The sequence below is a fragment of the Anolis sagrei genome, chromosome 4, assembly GCF_037176765.1.
Source record: "Anolis sagrei isolate rAnoSag1 chromosome 4, rAnoSag1.mat, whole genome shotgun sequence".
Taxonomy (NCBI): Eukaryota; Metazoa; Chordata; class Lepidosauria; order Squamata; family Dactyloidae; genus Anolis; species Anolis sagrei.
Window position 1 is genome coordinate 183,334,526 of NC_090024.1, and position 18,607 is coordinate 183,353,132.

The 18,607-nt window shown below is 39.0% G+C and overlaps 1 protein-coding gene and 1 pseudogene across 3 annotated transcripts in view; one reads left to right on the plus strand and one right to left on the minus strand.

Moving 5' to 3' along the window:
* KCNA3 (potassium voltage-gated channel subfamily A member 3) overlaps positions 1-4,925 on the plus strand; it is a 38,969-nt gene extending 34,044 nt beyond the window's left edge. For all 3 annotated transcript variants that reach the window (XM_060773274.2, XM_060773273.2, XM_060773276.2), the window contains one exon: positions 3,795-4,925. The gene's annotated coding sequence lies outside the window, so the exon portion shown is untranslated. The remainder of the gene's footprint in view (positions 1-3,794) is intronic.
* A 1,358-nt stretch (positions 4,926-6,283) lies between these two features.
* On the minus strand, positions 6,284-6,401 carry LOC132775234 (5S ribosomal RNA; annotated as a pseudogene).
* Positions 6,402-18,607: the final 12,206 nt, after the last annotated feature.

An 18,607-nucleotide genomic window follows, 5' to 3' on the forward strand; every position in this document is an offset into this window, starting at 1 on the left:
CTCACCTCAAAGGAGACTTAGGGCGGATCACACTACACATACATGGCAAACATTCAGTGCTGCTTAGTATAGACAATACACAGCCAGACAGAACAGAAGGAGGTGCCATGGAAGGTTGGGCTCAAGTCCAGGGGGTGCTGTTGCTCTATCCTCAAGGACGAAGAGCCGTTAGGACTTTCTCCTTCATTTTGGTTGCCCAGCATTTTCTTATTTTCTTTCTTTATGGTGTCATAAAACACCTCCCCCACTTTTAGCAGTAACTAATTTCTCTAATCACAACTAAAGCTGTTTTTGAATTGCTTAGGCAAACAATGAGCTAGGATGACAGTTGGCTGCTCACGCCAACCCGAGGCTTCAAACTTGCAACCTTTTGGTTGATAGATCTTATAATTGATGATGATTTACCAGCTGTGCTAAACCTCTGGGTTTTTTTTTTGTATTGAAGAGATGGCTTCCGTTTGGTTGGGGAGAAATGAGATTGTTGGAAAGGAGGCCTAGATAAAAATCAGCAAATTCATAGATTAAGATTTTAAAGTAGAACTGGAAAATAAAATAGTTCCTGGGTTGTTATTATTATTCTTTTTAAAAAGGGACAGGGTAAAGGAGAGTTGCTAGTGTGGTTGATTAAAGTTGGAGGAATCAGCATTGAGTATAGAGGAGGGGAAGAATTAAAAACACAAAAACACAATTATTTGGGAAGCATCTATATGGGTCATTTATTTGTATTCATTGCAGAATGAGAGTTAAAAGTCTTCTTTTGGTCTTTTTGCATCTCAGCTGAGGATTTCATTCTACTTGATTGTTTTATTCAATAGTTCTCAAAGGACCTTGCTGGAATAGTACATACTGTACCCAGAACATGAACATTGGAGACATTAATGCTCTTCTCTCAGCACAATCCATTTTTGACTAGCACGTCTGGTCATATATATTGATTTTGACACTGCTGCCATTATCCTTAATCTTGTTATGTTCTTTATTATGTGCACTCACAATTCCAAAAATGGATGACTGATGCAAGCAGCCTGTTGACTCAGTGTAGTAAGTAAATGGTTAAGGCAAAGAGTTAGCAGGTGGCTTGATATATAGAATCATAGAAGCATAGAGTTGGAAGAGACCTCATGGGCCATCCAGTCCAACCCCCTGCCAAGAAGCAGGAAAATTTCATTCAAAGCATATGGATCACTCAAGAGATGCCTTCCCAGCAAGGTGTTGTAGGGTTAAAACTGCAACTTTCAGAGCAAAAGATTTTGAATGGGCAAGACCCCAATCATTACATAAGCTGAGAACTAGAGAACTGGGGTCCTGTCACATTCCACAGTTATAGCAGCACTATTATTGCACTTTAACTGCCAGGGCAACATCCTAAGAATCATGGGATTTGAAGTTTAAGAAGGTGCATTTAGAATTCACAGCCAGAGAGCTCTTATGCCTCACCAGACTACAAATTCTTTGATTCCATGGGACGTAGATGTGGAAAATGGGGTGGTGTCATAGTGTTATCATGGGGTAGAATGAAAGGCCTTGGGTGTTCTGCTAGGGGAAATGGTTGAGTGTAGAGCTCATCTCCTTCAGAACTGATTCCCAAATAGGTTCAAAGAGGCATCCTAGTGTGATCAGAGGCTCTAGTATCAGGAATTTCTGTTTCCATGGTTGCTTGTCAGTTTTAAATGTGCTTATGCATGTCTTATAATTTCTAGCAGAACCCAGAGAAGAAAGATGATTATTTCTCAGTGTGATGTAATTTTCTTCCTTTAGAATAAAAGCTTCCTTACTACAACCTACTGAGTCATCCCTCACACATACTCTCCTGTTGGGACACAAGATTCTCTTTTCTCAAATAGAAAGATGGGAAGTCTCTGGAATGAGCAAGTTCACATCATAGTTACTTATAACTATTACTGTCAGAAACGAACGAAGTATAGATTACAAAAAATCCATTATATATGTATGCAATAACAGAAATATATCATAAGTTTCTTCCATAAAGAATCTAATGACACCCGATACTACTGGTATAACTATTAAGAGGTTTGAACAAGGTGGTTCCTAGCATAATAAGTTAGAATGTGAAACTTTGACATCTTAAAAGCAATTATGTTACTAAGATCTGAATATCAGTTAAAAATATCACGTTTAACTAGAGATGGAAAGAATATTGGTGAAATGGGTGAAAAACATGTTTTTGTGTTTTGAGAAAGAATGATGAAAAGAATTCTGGCCTGATGACAATTTTCACAATTTGGACTCATTCTGTGCAAAATATGCACCTGGTCATTTTGTGCTGAAATTAGCATTTTGTGCTTATGAAGCTGTATTTTCTGCTTAGAAAATAATATTTCAATCCAAAAAGATAAACTCTTGTGCAGAAAATACTGATTTCTATGCACATCAACTATATGCCACTTTTATGTTGAATAAATCCACCGTTACAGCATTTTCTTTGGTGGAATCAGCATTTTCTGTGCAGGAATTAATATCGATAAATGGAAATATTATTTTCCACACTTAAAAGGCCGTTTCTTGTGCAGAAAATCTGATTCCTGCAGAAAACAACAGAATAAGTTCCACGTTGCAAGTAGTGGGAAGAAAATTGCTGAAATTACTTATTGCTGCTTGCAAGAAGAAATTTCTCAAAGAATTACATCCTACTCAGTGCTGCTAAAAGTGGTAAAATATATAAGAGATTGATGCCTTGGTAGTACAGGTGATAGAGATGCTTATGTTCAGTTGTTCACCAATGCCTGATAGACAGGTTTTACTTATTATTTATCTGCAGAAGGGAAAGAGGAGGGAGACATGAGGAAACCCCCAGTAGGCACCCATTTCTGTCCACTAACCAAGGGGTCCCAAGGTGTAGACTTGGTGGCACCAATAGCCCTCTATGTGTATAGCTTGTGAGGGCTCCTTTCCTATTCAAATCTTTAGGCAATGGCAAATCTGTACAGAAGTGATATATGATGACTGTAGTATGAGATATGGTATTCTGAAATATCCAGGGATCTCATGTCTTCTCACAGTAAACAAATGCCAGGAAGAATGTGATAGCGAGAACTTCATTTCTTCATAATAGTGTCTGTATGTGTACACATAAAGAGATGGTGATTGCACATTGAGCATGTGAGGTTAGAAAGGGGAAGAGGAGATTAACAAATGGTACATAAATAATCAGTGTTAGTATGAAGGGATGCCAAAGGGCAAAGAGAAACTAATTTCTCTAAAGAATAAATGTTTCAGTTTGCATCTCTTGCATTCTTATAAATGATGCCACATAAGGTATAGTTAAAGAAGCTATTGTTGGCTACTTTACCTTCTGTGATTGGTCATATTTTGTCCAACTGTAATACTTTGTTTGCATTTTGCATAAAATCAAACACCCTTTCCCCTGGAAGCATGAACTTAAAAATGTATTTGGACAATATATTTGACACCAATATGGGTGATGAATACCAAAGCAAAATATCATTTCCCATTCAGTACCAGAGCAATGCAATGTACACCAAACTTGAATTGTGAATTCAAGCCATAACTGATTGTCCATATGGAATTATTAGCCCTGTCAAATGAATGGTACACATTAACCTGTTTAGCCCCGTGAATGACAAATATTATGTAGCAGAATGCCAAATTTAGATGTTCCAATTTTCAGTTGTCATTTTAGGGCATGAGGATGCAAATGTTCTTGAACACAACAATTGTGTAAGAGGGATTCCATTTTTTTCCTTTCAAAATATGTCATCCATCATTCAGTGCTTGAATATGCAGTAAATGCTGTAATTTATTTTGCTCAACAGATAACAGAAGATGTCTCAGTAAGTGCAACAGAACTCCAATCAGCTTCTTAAGTATTTATCAAAGGATCCATCACAGATAACAGAAAGAAGTAACTTATCATGCTCTGAACTGAAGGACAATCTGCCCTCTTGTGTCTCGGTATTTTAACTTGTGGTGGTAAAACAAGTTCTTGCCTTTCTGTCTTTTCTAACAAGTGCATTATGTAGAACTGAACGTGTTTGTGTCACCAAGAGAAAATGAAATGCAATATTGTGAGCAAGATCCAAACTGGGAAAGTGGGGTTTAACTGTTTGGACAATGTTCTTGCCTTCATAAAACCTCTCATGCAAGCTTCAGTGACTAGAAATTAAACATACATTGAGCTGCTAATAAACCTACCAAATGTGTCAACTGTAAAACATCCCATCTGTTTTCTTTTGCACCAGCTTATTTTGGGCTGTAACAAGAAATTAATAATTGTTCTCTGTTCTGTTTTTAATAACACACTCCGCCCCCGCCCCCCTGGTTACATGTGTGTTGTTTTTAAAATGGTACCTTGCTTGTTTTAGTCTTTGTATACAAAGAAATATTAGTTATTTAAATGATTCCCCAAATATCTTTGAAAAACTTCAAAAGGTGTGCCTTGTTTGCAGCATTGATTTAAATATGGAAAATATTTAAAGTTCCCAATTTTTTTTTTTGGTCTTGGAAGCCTTCAGAAAATATATATATATTTTTTAGTTCTAAGACTCACATTAATTTCAGTGCCAACACTAGGGAAAAAAGCTCTCTCTCTCTCTCTCTCTCTCTCTCTCTATATATATATATATATATATATATAACCTGGGATTCTAGAATGCTCCCAGTTTGGCATTATTTTACACTAATAACTATTCATCTCCAAATTTCCTCTCTAATCTAGTTGTAAATTTAATTCAGATATTTTGTGAACAATATCTCAAATGTCCTTTATCTCAACAACTGCACAAGGAAGAAAAAAATTACAAAAAATTGGAATTGATCTGAAAAAATCAACGTGTGACTCATTATTGTAAGAGGTTGAAACATGTAGCCAGTAGCTACCTCCCTGAGAGAAATAGTTGTAGCACAAAATAGCTGTGACGGCAACTGTGAATAAAGAGTTGGCCTCATGTGGTTTTATTTTTTTTTAAATCATCTTAAATTTTGATACTTTAAGATTATCTGTAGAACCTCTAAGATGCTTTTGTGGAATCCTAGGTTTCCACAGAGCACATTTTGGGAATTGTTGTTATAAAGCATATATAAAAAGCTAGGTATAGCTTCAATCAGTTGTTTCTTGGAAATAGGTATTTTCCCTTTTGAAGGATATCATCAGAGTGGTCCTGCAAAAAAGTTAGCTCCACTGAATTCAATGGAACTTATTCTCAGAGAATCAGCATGGAATTGCAGCCATCTTTCTTTAATTACCCCTATATTACTGTATAATACTGCAATAAGCAGTAATCTAAATGGGCTGATTAACAGTCACAGGCTAATCAGCAAGCTGGAAAAGATCAAGTGTATGTGATTGCATCAGAGCCCAAGTCTCATGAGCTGCTTTGGAGGATCATAGGGAGCCTGACGTTGCAGTAGCGATAAGGGAGTTTCACGGCAATTATGGAATGTTGTCAGTGTGTACATAAAGCCATAGTCAATTGAGCTGTGCTCCAATCTAGGATCTCATCACATGAATGCAGGGAAAGCTGAGGGAACCATCGTCTTTCATTCCCTACCATCAGTGTCTTCAGGGATGGCAGCCACCCCACATGCTTTCCCCAGTTCTATCAGGCTTCTCCCTACCTTCCTTCTGAAAGCACAGTCTTCCATCTGTTTCTCAGCACTGCTACAATGGAGTCCCATGACCAACCACCAGAAGTGGCCTTGTGTCAAATGATGGTCTCCATGGTGCTCTGTTTTGGCAGCACAGAGAAACAGAGATAAGACAGAGATTAGCCACTCTCTTGAAATCGGTAGAGTGGCTAAAAGGAATAGTAACAACAACAGCAACAGCAACAACAACAACAATGAGAATTACTTGTTTAGTTTTAGCATTAGGTATTCAAAACGTTTTTCAGATTACAGTCCTAAACATCGTATTGTCCTTGGTTGCTTCCAGGCAGCACTATATACTACCAAACATGAGGCATTGTGCAACTCTTCTGTCCTTTTTTCTGCTTCATGTTTTCTGTGTTAAGAAAAGAGATTGAAGAAGTGGTGAGGAAATCTGGGAGCATTAGAAGTGGCAGGTTCTTGGTGATATGGGGATATCATGTCACCTTGTCTGTCTCTCAAGGAATCTGTATAATGGTCAAGTAGCAAAGGTAGGAACAGGCTATGAAACAACAGACTGGTTCAAGATTGGGAAAGGAGTGTGGCACAGTTGTATACTCTCACCTACCTATTCAACTTGCATCATTTGATTTGCAGGGCTTGTTGAATCCAAGATTGGAGTTAAACTTGCTGGAAGAAACATTAACAATCTTATATATGCTTACAGCACCCGGTATTCCAGGCGGTCTCCCATCGAAGTACTAACCAGGCCCGGCCCTGCTTAGCTTTCAAGATCAGATGAGATCGGGCATCTTCAGGGTGGTATGGTCATAGGCATCTTAGATATGCAGATGATACCACTTTGATGGCTGAAAGTGAGGAGGAGCTAAGGAGCTTATAAGAAGAAAGTGCAAGGTGAAAAAAGAAAGTGCAAAAGCTGGGTTGCAGTTAAACATTAAAAAAACCAAGATTATGGCAACCAGACTGATTGATACCTGGCAAACAGAGGGAGAAAACATGGAGGCAGTGACAGACTTTATATTTCTAGTCATGAAATTACTGCAGATGTGAACTGCAGCCAGGAAATCAGATGTTTACTTCTTGGGAGGAGAGCAATGACGAATCTCGATGAAATAGTTAGCAGAATAGGAGCAGAAATACGACATTAGCAAAGGTCTGCATAGTTAAAGCAGTGGTGTTCCCCATAGTAACCTATAAATGCGAGAGCTGGACCATAAGGAAGGCTGAGCAAAGGAAGATAGATACTTTTCAACTGTGGCATTGGAGGAAAATTCTAAGAGTGCCTCGGACCACAAGAAGATCAAACCAGTCTGTACTCCAGGAAATAATGCCCAACTGCTCATTGAAGTAAAGGAGATTAAAGGCAAAAATGAAGTATTTTGGTCACATAATGAGAAGATGGGAAAGCTTGGAGAAGATAATGATGCTGGGAAAAATGGAAGGAAAAAGGAAGAGGGGCCGACCAAGGGCAAGGTGAAATGACTGGCTTGACCTTGAAGGAGCTGGGAGTGGCAACACTCGACAGGGAGCTCTGGCATGGGCTGGTCCATGAGGTCACAAAAAGTTGGAAGCAACTGAACGAATAAACAAGAAGAGGTGGAAGGAGAGCCCTTCCACTTTCTAAATTCAGTGAATGCAGATGAGGTTTGCATAATAGAAATTGCTTCTGAAATACCCATTAATGCAGAGCCAGGAAGACTAAATTACAGTCTGAAGTAATAAGAAGTGTGTATTTCCCAACCAGAGTAACATTATTTTCTTCATTACTTTGTCTAAAGAAGCCATAATGTCTATTTAAGCACCTGGTATTGTATTACTGAGACATATCCCTTGTTTAACCATTGCCTTTTTTGTCTATGCTTTTGCAAATTATATTTTGTTTTTCCAAACAATTTACCATAGCTCCATTCATTTAGTGGTTGTAGTGTTATGCTCTATCTTGACCTCATAGGTAGAGAAGTCAGGATTGCTTTAGTGCATAGTGTGTAGGAGGGAAGGCTTTAAAAGGCACAGTCTCGTGCACTGAGACAGACACATTCTGCTTATAGTACTGGGCAATATCATCTTCAAAAGAGGAAAGAACCAGACAAGAGAAAATTTGTAACTAACGAAACTTGGGGGGGGGGGGGGAAGTGTAGAAGCATCACAAGTGGTATGGAAAGGGGAAAGGGGGAGAAGAAATCTGTGCTGCCAACTAATAGCTCTACAGGAGTGTTGCTAAAATTAGTACACTCCCAATACCAATAAATAATATTTTGTCTCCTAGGCAAATACATACTCCCATTTGCTAAACATAACTGTTCCAAGAAAGAAAGAAAGAAAGAAAGAAAGAAAGAAAGAAAGAAAGTCTGTTGCCTAAAACTAGCTGATAATCAGCACATAGAAAATTGTTGCTAAATAAATCCAGATTCTCAGAATTATATCTCATGTGATGCCAAATGTGTTTTAGACGTATCTAAATGATCCTCAATCCAACATTTACTTGATAGTCTGAACTGAAGGATTGCAGATTTTCTTTGTCCAAAACTGTGTTAAAGTTAATTTGGCTACTAGCGGACACTCCATCAATTGAAAGTACAGCAGCTTTCCAAAGTGCTCAGATTACCATGCTTTGAATATATGTATAAATTCGAATATAAGTAAACCAGGTTCAAAACTAAACCCAAATTAATACTGTCATCAATCCAAGGAGGAGGAAGCCCTAAATAATAGGGCACTTAACACATAGTAACCGCCAATGAATAAACATGATAGCTGCAGGGAAACCCTTCCTTCCTTTGAATCCCTGTAATACATTTGTAGTAGAATTGCATTTCATGATTTAAAACATCTAAAAAGTCCCACAAGAATAATAAGATGAAATGGCATCATGGGTTGAGGTTGATCATGTTACTTTCAAAATCTGCTAAAGCAAATTCTAAAAGTTGGATGTTCACAAAGTTATTTTCTTTGCCAAAGTTAAATGCTAGTGACATGGTTTTGAATGGGTGTTTTGTTCCTTAGACAGATATCTAACTTCTCTGTGCATATTCATCAGTATTATTTTCTATACCATTAAAAATAATAAACATGATGACATCAGTAGGAAATCTGAGAAATTTATTTTGATTAATTTTTGTGGCTTGTGAAAGTCATGAATATGACTCAGAATATACCTTTAAATGTTTCCTTTGACACTTTTATTTAAGGTCTTACGTAATGATAAACACAATGAAGAAAACAGCTGATATGTATCCTTGGACCTCATCACCTTGGGCTCCACTTCCATCGTAGGACACCTCTAGGACAGAGCTCACCAGAGCTCATCACATAATGCAGGGCTACTTCTGGTGGGGTTCCATTCTGGAAACATCCTAGGACAGAGCCTTGAGAACATGGGAGATTTCCCATGTTCTCATTGCATAGAACATGCAATGCATAGAACATGCAATAGGACAGCATGGGGGGAAGCTGGATAGTGATGCCTTCCCACATGTTATGAGGAAAGCAGTGATGCGGGCACAGGGTGATGGTTACTCACGCTGCCCCACGGATCTGCCATACTACCAAGGGAATCCCCCCACTGTTACCCATGTTAGGAACCTCCATGTGATGAGGTCCCTCATGTGTGTAGCTTGCAACTCCAAGTGTAGAGCAATATAAGCCTCACAGAACAGGCACAGAAAAGGGGGTTCACAGTACTGTCTGGCCCTGTTATCTCTCTAAGATTGCCAGTTCAGGATTTTCCCAGATCATGATGTTTCTAGACCCTAACTTAAGCTTAAGGATGCATCTACATTGTAGAATTAATACAGCTCGACACAATTTTAACTGCCATGGTTCAATGCTATGGAATAATAAAAGCTGTGGTTTAGCCTTCTCTGCCAAAGAGTGCTGGTGCTTCAACAAACTACCATATGAGCACCGAGCAATGGCAATTAAAATGGTGCCAAACTACATTAAATCTACAGCTTAGATGCCCCCATAGAGATGGCTTCTGAAGATGTCAGTAAGCATTATATATTAAGTATCAAACACAGTTGCTGGCAGCTTGTCATTCAAACATACACACACACACACACACACACATGTTTCTGAGTGGAAATGAAAGAGAATTCTTAACTAAAGGAACTGCTCCCATATCTAGGTGAAATACACAGAATATTTCTTCTTGCTTAATAGAGATGAGGACTATTTGATCAAGCCTACATGCTTCTTGGTAGAAAGTGGATGCAGAGCAGCATGGAGGATGGAGTCCTAATGCCACCAGGACTGAGAGGGAAGGAGGAAGCTAACTAAATACATAAAGCCTCTGGAGAGGATTGGCAAGTTGCACCAATAAATGAATAAAGCCTTCACATAGGAGCAAGGTGGTGCTCTCCTGGGTGAGATTATTATTTCTATGTAGCCCTTTCCTCTTGCTCAGAGTTGCATCCCATAAAACTGGAGATTTTACAACTTCCATCTTCCACCGTCCTGAGGATTACTCATTAAAACTGGGGCTCAGGGTCATATGCTGTGATCTGACAATCTTATCAGCCTCCTCTCATCTATATTCAGGACAATGTGTAGAACAGACATTTATGTGTACAAGTGTTATATGCAAAAGTCATGTACTCCCTGAGAAATATGGATGTATTAGTATTTCCTTAGGCTTATTTTAAAATAAGAACATACTGAAATTAGTTGATTTATTCATAAACAGTTCAGCAAGAACTTTAGAGGGGTTTTTTATTTTGAGAAAAATTGAATTTGGGAGAAAGCAGAATTTACGGCCCGTCCAGACAGGGCCTTTATTGTGGGAACTCCTGCAATAACGGAGGGATTGTCTAGACAACGTTCTGGACAGTCCAGCATTAATTTGCTGCAAACCAGGAAAACCCAGGAAATTAATTTGATAGTGGATTTATTCTGCGCCTTCTTGGAAGGCACAGGATAAATGAACTATTTCCAGTATCTACAGTCCAGACCCCATTCCCACAGTTTACCAGGATAAATAAGCCAGGTAATCTGTGGGAATACCCACCCCGCTCCTCCCAAACCCCTAAATCCCTTAGGAAACTAAGAAAAACTTATGTAGCCTCCATTAGAAGCCCCAGTGGGCCCTGCCATTGCGTAGAAATGATGCACCAGGAGAGCGGGAGGGGAGGAAGGAGGAAAATTGCTCCTCCCTCATTCTCCTGGCGTGTCATTTCTATGCGCTGGGACAGCCCACCGGGGCTTCTAATGGAGGCTACATAAGTTTTTCTTCGTTTTCTAAGGGGTCTTGATGCTTGGGGGGAGAGGGATAGAGCCTCCACGCATTCACTCAGGCTAGTCCCGAGAGTATGTTTGGCAACCCACCCCAGAAAGTGCATGCTTTCTGGGGCAGGTGCGGACAGCGCCCCAAAAATCCGCGTTTTTTAAATGCGGATGCTTTTGGGATAAAGGGCTGTCTGGAACCACCCTGAGATTCATCCATTTATGAAGATGGTTTTGAGTGCTTTGCTCTGTTTTTCTATCCCTGGGTATTGTAACGAATGTGTGTGTGTGGTGCTAAATTAGTGTTCCCTTTTCTTTCTTTTTCTTTCTGATAAGTTTTTAACCTCTCATAGCTATATGCCGGACAAGTACACAATATTGTCCTCTCTGAGTGAGAAATAACAGTGCTGGGTGGATTTATTGGATTCACATGTGTGAGAATTTGTTTTTGCTTTGTTTTTGCTAAGCTACCAAAAATGGAAAAGGAAAAGGAGCAAACTAAACATTTTATAAATTTGAATGAACAAAGCAACCCAAGACTGACAGATTCAACCACCCCTAATGGATACTTAAACAGCTGGTTACTATTTTCAGTTCTAATTTGATCTACTATCAAACCATTCTGTTTCTTGTAATGAGTGAGCAGTGCTGGTAGGTACAGATTGACGTACAGCGGTAACACCTGCCAGGTCCTACTCTCAAATGCCATTCTATCCAGTCTTTCCTTTCATTGCCAAGAATACAGAACATACTCGTTGCCAAGAATACAGAACATACTCTAAAGATGACCTTGAAATCTGCAAGGAAGCATCGGTTCTTTCAGTGGCATTTGATTCGAAGTCTTCCGAAGTTTTATAATGCATTACTTTAAAAGCTTTACATCAATTTTTAGCTGTGCCGTCTCAGCCGTTTTTCCTAAGGGTCAGTGTAGATTGAATTTTGCTATTCAATTCCAGAAACAACAGCAAAAGTTATACCTGAGCATTGTCATTGACAGGACAATGGATTTTTGCTTTATGTAAAGAGAGAAAATCTTTGTGCGGCTGTGTAAAAACTGCTGTTTTCAATGGGGAACCAGTTTTTGTCACTATTGGAACATTAAAATGACACTTTCCATTTTGTACAGGGCAGGGAACAGGAAATAATCAGCTTTTCTAGCAAGTAATGGTGATGCCTGCGTACAGCTGAGGTTCACATGCTGTGCATTCAACTTTATCAGTTACTTTCAAAGCACTGCACAGCAGGATACAAGATACAAGCCAAAGCTCAAAAGGATATGAACTTGGAAGAGGATTCCTAAGACAAATCTCATACTGGAACAAACACAGTCAGATAAGAATCCCAGATCAAATATTTCTGCACAGAGCTACAGACTTTCTATCCATTTCAGGCAACATCCATAGATTTAAAACCATTTAATTTCACTGCAGTAATTTTAATGTCCGTCGATTGGCTCCTTAATCTGTCTGCCTCAAAATGGGTAAACCGGAGCACTTGGATATAATTTACTGAGTAAAGATATTGGGATGAGGGGAGCCAAACAAACAACATCACATACATCACAGTTTAGCTTAACAATATTTGACAACAGCCATCATCCCCCAAATTACAGCTGTCCAAGTTAGCCAGTGCGTTCTGGGAGTTGTAGGGGAAAAAAGTAACTTTTCCATAAACTCTGCAAAGAGAAAGAATAAATATGTTATGTATTCTACTAATTTCCAACACTGCAAAGAACATTTTGTAAAGAACATTACACTGGAGGAAATATGAGAAATTAAAATGGAGGCTAAATTCATGTATATGGAGGGTTCACTGTTTCTTCTACTGTGGTCAATTACTGGTAAGTAAGTACAACTCCACTGCTGACATACTCCACCCCACCCCCCAACTGCCCTGATTAATCTTTTACTGGGCCATTTTATTTGATTACTTTTAAAATATCCCAGTTTCTCCTCCTAATGTCTTCATTTTTTTCTCAGCTTCTCTAAATTGCTGCAAACTGAGTAAAAACCTTGCACTCCAAAACTGTTATATAATTTCACTTGATCAGGAAAATTGCCATGAACAGAATGCTTGTCACACCAACGCTGCTTACAAAGTCTTCTCCAAAGAGGAGAGCCTCTCACACATGTCTCAAAAGTCTGTGTAGAAGAGTTCAGTCAAGCTTTCACTGGGAGGAAGTCCCAGGGCTCTGAAACTGCATAATGATAGAAGGATTTAGCTAGAATCAAAATAACTGGATTTGACCTGCAGCACCACAAGTGAAAAGAGATTAAATCTTTTTCTTGAGCCATTTTCCTAGTTAAAAGTCACCTCCTTTAGCTGCTAATTACTAATGGTAGCAGCTGCATAATCTTTCCTCTTTTCTGCTGCAGGAAAAAAACTGCCAGAGACAAAGGGCATTTGCTCAAGTACAAGGCATGTGGGGAAGGATTAATATACCCCCTTTCCCAGGGCTATAGGCCTTGATCCAATTCTCCTCGCCTGGTGCAATTCTAGATAAACTTTGCCTCCACTTCCCCTTCTCCCCTTCACAGAAAGGGACCCAGAGAGTTCAATAATGTTGTTGAATTATTTTGAGTTATTGCAAGGAGATCCCTCCTACTCCATCTAGATCCTGCTGTTCCACTGCTAAGTGTTGGATCTGACCCTAAACCACAACCTTATATCCACATTCACCTGGAATAGCTCTTTCTGAAGTCCCGTAGGACTTGCTTCTGAATAAATATGCACACAATTGACCCAATAACAATTTAACCAGAGTGTATGCAGACTGGACATGGTAGCAAATTTCATTGACATCTATGGTACACACTTGAAAATATATATATTTATGAATGCTAATGCTATGAAAAACAATCCAAAAGTTCATGTGCCCTGGATTAATCCTATTGAATTAATGATTCTAAATCTGCTTAAAACCAAGGTTTCTATCTTGATGGATTTGTGACCAGAAGCCTGAAAGCACAGACTGTTGAGAATTAAAATGCAAAACAAAGAAGTCATGCTGTTAAAAAAAATACAAAAGCAAAACATCCACAGCTGGGTGATAGGATCAACCACAAATGCTACACAGCTAGAACTTTTCCTCAAGCTAGAGAGTAGGGATGGATGAGGTGAAAAAAACAGCGGAGTAGTAGACATAGAGCAGATGTTCAGTGAAATCCTGCCAGTGTTTCTCAAATTTTGATCCTCCAGGTGTTTTAGACTTCAGCTTCTAAAAATCCCAGCCAGCTTGCCATCTGTTAGGAATTTTGGGAGTTGAAGTCCAAAACATCTGGAGGAGCAGTTTGAGAATCTGCATACCATTTCCATAGAAGAAAAGCTAAAAGTTCATTTCTTTCAAATGAACCTGGGTAAACCCCTTCCAGGTTTGCCCCAGCACTCAGAAGAGTCCACCTCCACTGAAGACATGTTCCAAATAGCAACTGCACCAGACAAACTGCTGGCCATGACATAAAGTCATGAATATATAGGAATTTAATTTATGAATACAAACAAGTCATTAATCCATTACACTGTGTAACAAAATTTGAAAAAAAAGTTACTGGTTTGAAAGTGTTATTTCTGTTTAATTATACTTGAAAGTAGTTGCCATACTCCAGAAAGTTTTAGTTACTACCACAAACTATGATGAATTGGTCGAGACTTGAAGAGGTATTCATTGAAAAACTATAGCAAAATGTGCTGGAGGATGTTTAGCAAAAACTAAGTTTCAGCAGTTTAGTAAACGTTTCCCATGTTTTTATAATAGAACCAATTAGGACATGACATTTATAGCCCAAGAACAAAAATTGTGTTACATAGTGTTATGCATTTGTAACTGGATTTGTGAATTCTGGCCATTGTTTTTTAATTTTTTTATGATGAATCACATCTTGTTATATAATGTCCAAAGTACAAAGGAGCCCCCGGTGGTGTAATGGGTTAAACTCTTGTGCTGGCAAGACTGAAGACCTACAGGTCGGAGGTTCGAGGGACATGAGAGAAGCCTCCCACAAGGATGGTAAAACATCAAAACATCTGGGCATCCCCTGGGCAACATCCTTGCAGACAGCTAATTCTCTCATACCAGACGTGACTTGCAGTTTCTCAAGTCACTCCTGACACATAAAAAGTACAACAGTTTCAGATTCATCATCTTGGCTTCTAGGGAGAGTTCAGGGTTGATTTGCTCTAACACGTATTCATTTAACTTTTCAAACTTCACTCAATATATGTAGAACTCTACTCCAGCACCATATTTCAAATGAGTTGATTCTCCCCCATCAGCTCTCTTCACTATCCAGCCCCCCTTTACTGGTAAAAAAACCCCCAAACACACACACACACACATATTGCCTCACATGAACCTCCAGAGATCTTCAGGGAGCTTGGTTTTCTCATCTTCCTGCACCCTGTTTAAGCTACTTTGGGTTGCATATTGTGAGAACACTGCAAAACAAAATAAATAAATAAAGATAAGATACAAGTAAATAAATACTAAGAAGCAGTTTTGGGGAAAAAAAACTGGAAGTGACTAGAGGTTTTGAAAGAAAAGAGAGCTGTAACCCATATGTACCTGAGAATGGAAGAAAAATTACCTTTGGATACCACTCTTCTATATACATAGAAGGAGCGGCCCAAGGTCCCCCATGTCCCATCTACACAGTCATATAATGCAGTTGGAACTTGCATTAAAGGTTAGTTTCTGCATTATATGGCAGTATAGATGAAGACCCCATGAGGTACATCATTTAGTGGGTATTAGAACGTAGACTTCCCAAATTAAGATCTTCAACCAATTACTCTACACTTTCTCAATAATACAGTTTTGAAATTATTTATGTAGTTGTGCCCTTTACCTGATTTGCAAAAACCTCAGCAAAATATGAAGATATATCATTCAGGAGGCTGAAATACTAGCAATTATGTGACAATTGTCTTATCCACTAAACTTCTCAGGTTTCTTAAGGTTAATGTAGTCAAAAACTTCCTGGGTCTCTTATCTTTCTTCTTCAGTTTTCAAGTTTCCCTGAAGAAATCATTACACTGCTCTCACTGCTGTCTATAGACAAAATGTCAGCAGTACTTTGGAGAATATTACCATTCTGTGAGACAGAAGCGTCCTGAGACTCATATAGATAATTAAAGGGAAAACTGGAAATAGGCAGAGCCTTGATTTAGAGTCAATGGACATACTATTGGTTTGGTGGGGGTGGCACATTGTTGTAACTGAGAGAAAATCTCTAGATATGGAGAATGCCTGCTGCATTAGACACCTCTTAAATGGCCACTAAGAAGTGCCATGATTTTGAGACAGCTCATTTTTAATGGCAGTGCAACCACCAACAGCAAGTAAGAGGTACGTGGTCAAGATTTGCAGTACCCAGTTGTTCCAGATATGCACTTGGGCTTCCTTGGTTTTCTATTGTGGCTTAATCTGCTTGTACTGTATGTTGAACAATGCCCTCTGCCCCAGCCTGCCTTCTGAGAGCAGCATCTCAAGCGTATCTATAACCTAACCGCCAACTGTACCAGTTTGTAAAATAATTTTTATTATTATGAACAAAGTAAAAAAAGTAAAAAAAGAGATAAAAATAAAGTGTAGGAGAAAGAACATTTAAAGTGGGAGAACATTATGATTGAAGAAACGTAGGCAAATGAAAAAAGAAAATGAAGGGGAAAGAAGAGTGTGAAGAAAAAAAAGGTTTTGAATGGCTTCTGTTCTTCTTCCTTACGTTCAAGTCTGTCAGTTTTCCCATTCTATCAAGTTTTCCTTTCCCAATGATAATCTATTTTAGTATGCCCATTTCTTTCCCTTCTTGTCCTATAGTTGGTGTTGTAACCTCATATATTCTTCAAAAATTGACCAATCCATCATTTTTATGCTTTTGCCAGTATTCTTCCTTAACAAAAATGTAAGTCTATCCATACCCTTTATTTCTAATATCTTGTCTATCCAAAGTTCCTTGGCTGGCATAATGTCTAGTTTCCAAGCTTTTGCATAAACCATTTTTGCTGCCATGATCAGGTAAGTAAATATCTTTTCTTTATTGCTATCAGCAAATTGTTCAAAGTCAAATGTCCCCAGTAGGTAATGTTCAGGTTTCATTGTCCATTCTGTTCTTAGTATTATTTGGCATTCTTTATGTATCTTTTTTCAATAACTATTTACTTTTTCGCATGACCACCAGTTTGGAAGGGCCAGCCCTAGATAAAATTCTGCTGCCCCACTTTTGCACCTGCTTTTAAAGGGTCCAGGTATCTCTCTTGTGTTTAGATTTGGGCACTTTGTTGTTCATTTGTTCAGTCGTCTCCGACTCTTCATGACCTCATGGACCAGCCCACACCAGAGCTCCCTGTTGGCCATCAGCACCCCCAGCTCCTTCAAGGTCAATCCAGTCACTGGATGCCATCCATCCATCTTGCCCTTGGTCAGCCCCTCTTCCTTTTTCCTTCCATTTTCCCCAGCATCGTTGATTTGGGCACTGTCTCTAAGATATCTTGTTGTGTACATATATTCAAATGCAGGTATTCCAAAATGTGAAAAAAAATCCAAGAAATGTTTGATCTCAACATTTTGGATGAGGGATGCTTAATCAGTGCAATCCCAGTTTCAGTCCCAACATATCTCTGGAATTCTGTACCATAGCATAACCTTATTTAGAGCCTACATAGGGACTGAAAAAATTCCCCAACTTGCACTTACTGGGGAGCAACTTCTGCAATCGATGTGGGTCCCTTCATGTGTCATTCAGGATGTAGCTATCTGCTGTTCCTGTCCCTTTTCATGTGAACAATCTCCAATCTCTGTGAGGGGAATTGCAACAGGACTTCTGTTTTGTCTGTCATGCTGGAAATCGCTCATGGGAGGTGATGGAAACAGCAATCTCCACTTCTTAAGTAACAAGGGAATGGATGCTCTCACCCCTTGACCTGTTGATAGGGGATTTGGGGTACACCAGCATTCATTATGTATGGTAACACACAAGTATCATACAGGATTCTAGCCTATATTTTAACAATACTACAACTTAAAGTTCCATCTATGTTCAAGTTCAAGTTCACTGTATTACGTTCAATGACCAGCTCAAGAACCAAACATCTTTGAGGTTCTAGAGCAGGACTTGATCACAGGACTCTTCTGCAATCGCTGCTCATTTGTATTGCAATATTTGGTTGCAAATCTTAAAACCCTAAATAAAAGATATGAAACACGTGGGAATGAATAACAGCAATTCCACTATAAGAAATTTATCCTTTTGTCCCCTTCTAAATATATAATTTTAAATCCTGCTATGTTACTCAAGGTGAAAGGAAGACTAACAGCTCCTCTGTTAGATCCTCGCCTTTCTAGCATCTCTGCAGCTCCTCGCCTTTCTAGGTATCCTTTTCTTTCTGAACTCATCCATCACATCTTTCTTAGAGTTTCCACACCTAATGGGTCAAAACAAGAATCCAAAAGGGTTATATTACCATGGAGAAGGCTATGTTACAATGTTAATTAATGAATTCATTAATTAACTAAAATTCTTATCTGGCACTTACTAGATTTGTAAGTGTACTGCAGTTTCATATGACTTTATCACATTACCTATGAGATTCGCCACACATCGCGCCAAATTCATCAGGGCCCAGTGGGGTGTGTGTGTGGGGAATCCATCACCCCACACCCTGCATTGCCCGACTTCCTCCTTACCCCATCACTCGGGGGGAAGCATCTACCACCTTGCTTTCCTCCATTGATTCTAATGCAACTTGAGAAGCCTCCCGTTCTGTTTTGGTGGACGCGGTGTATGATGTTCCTATTTCATTTGTG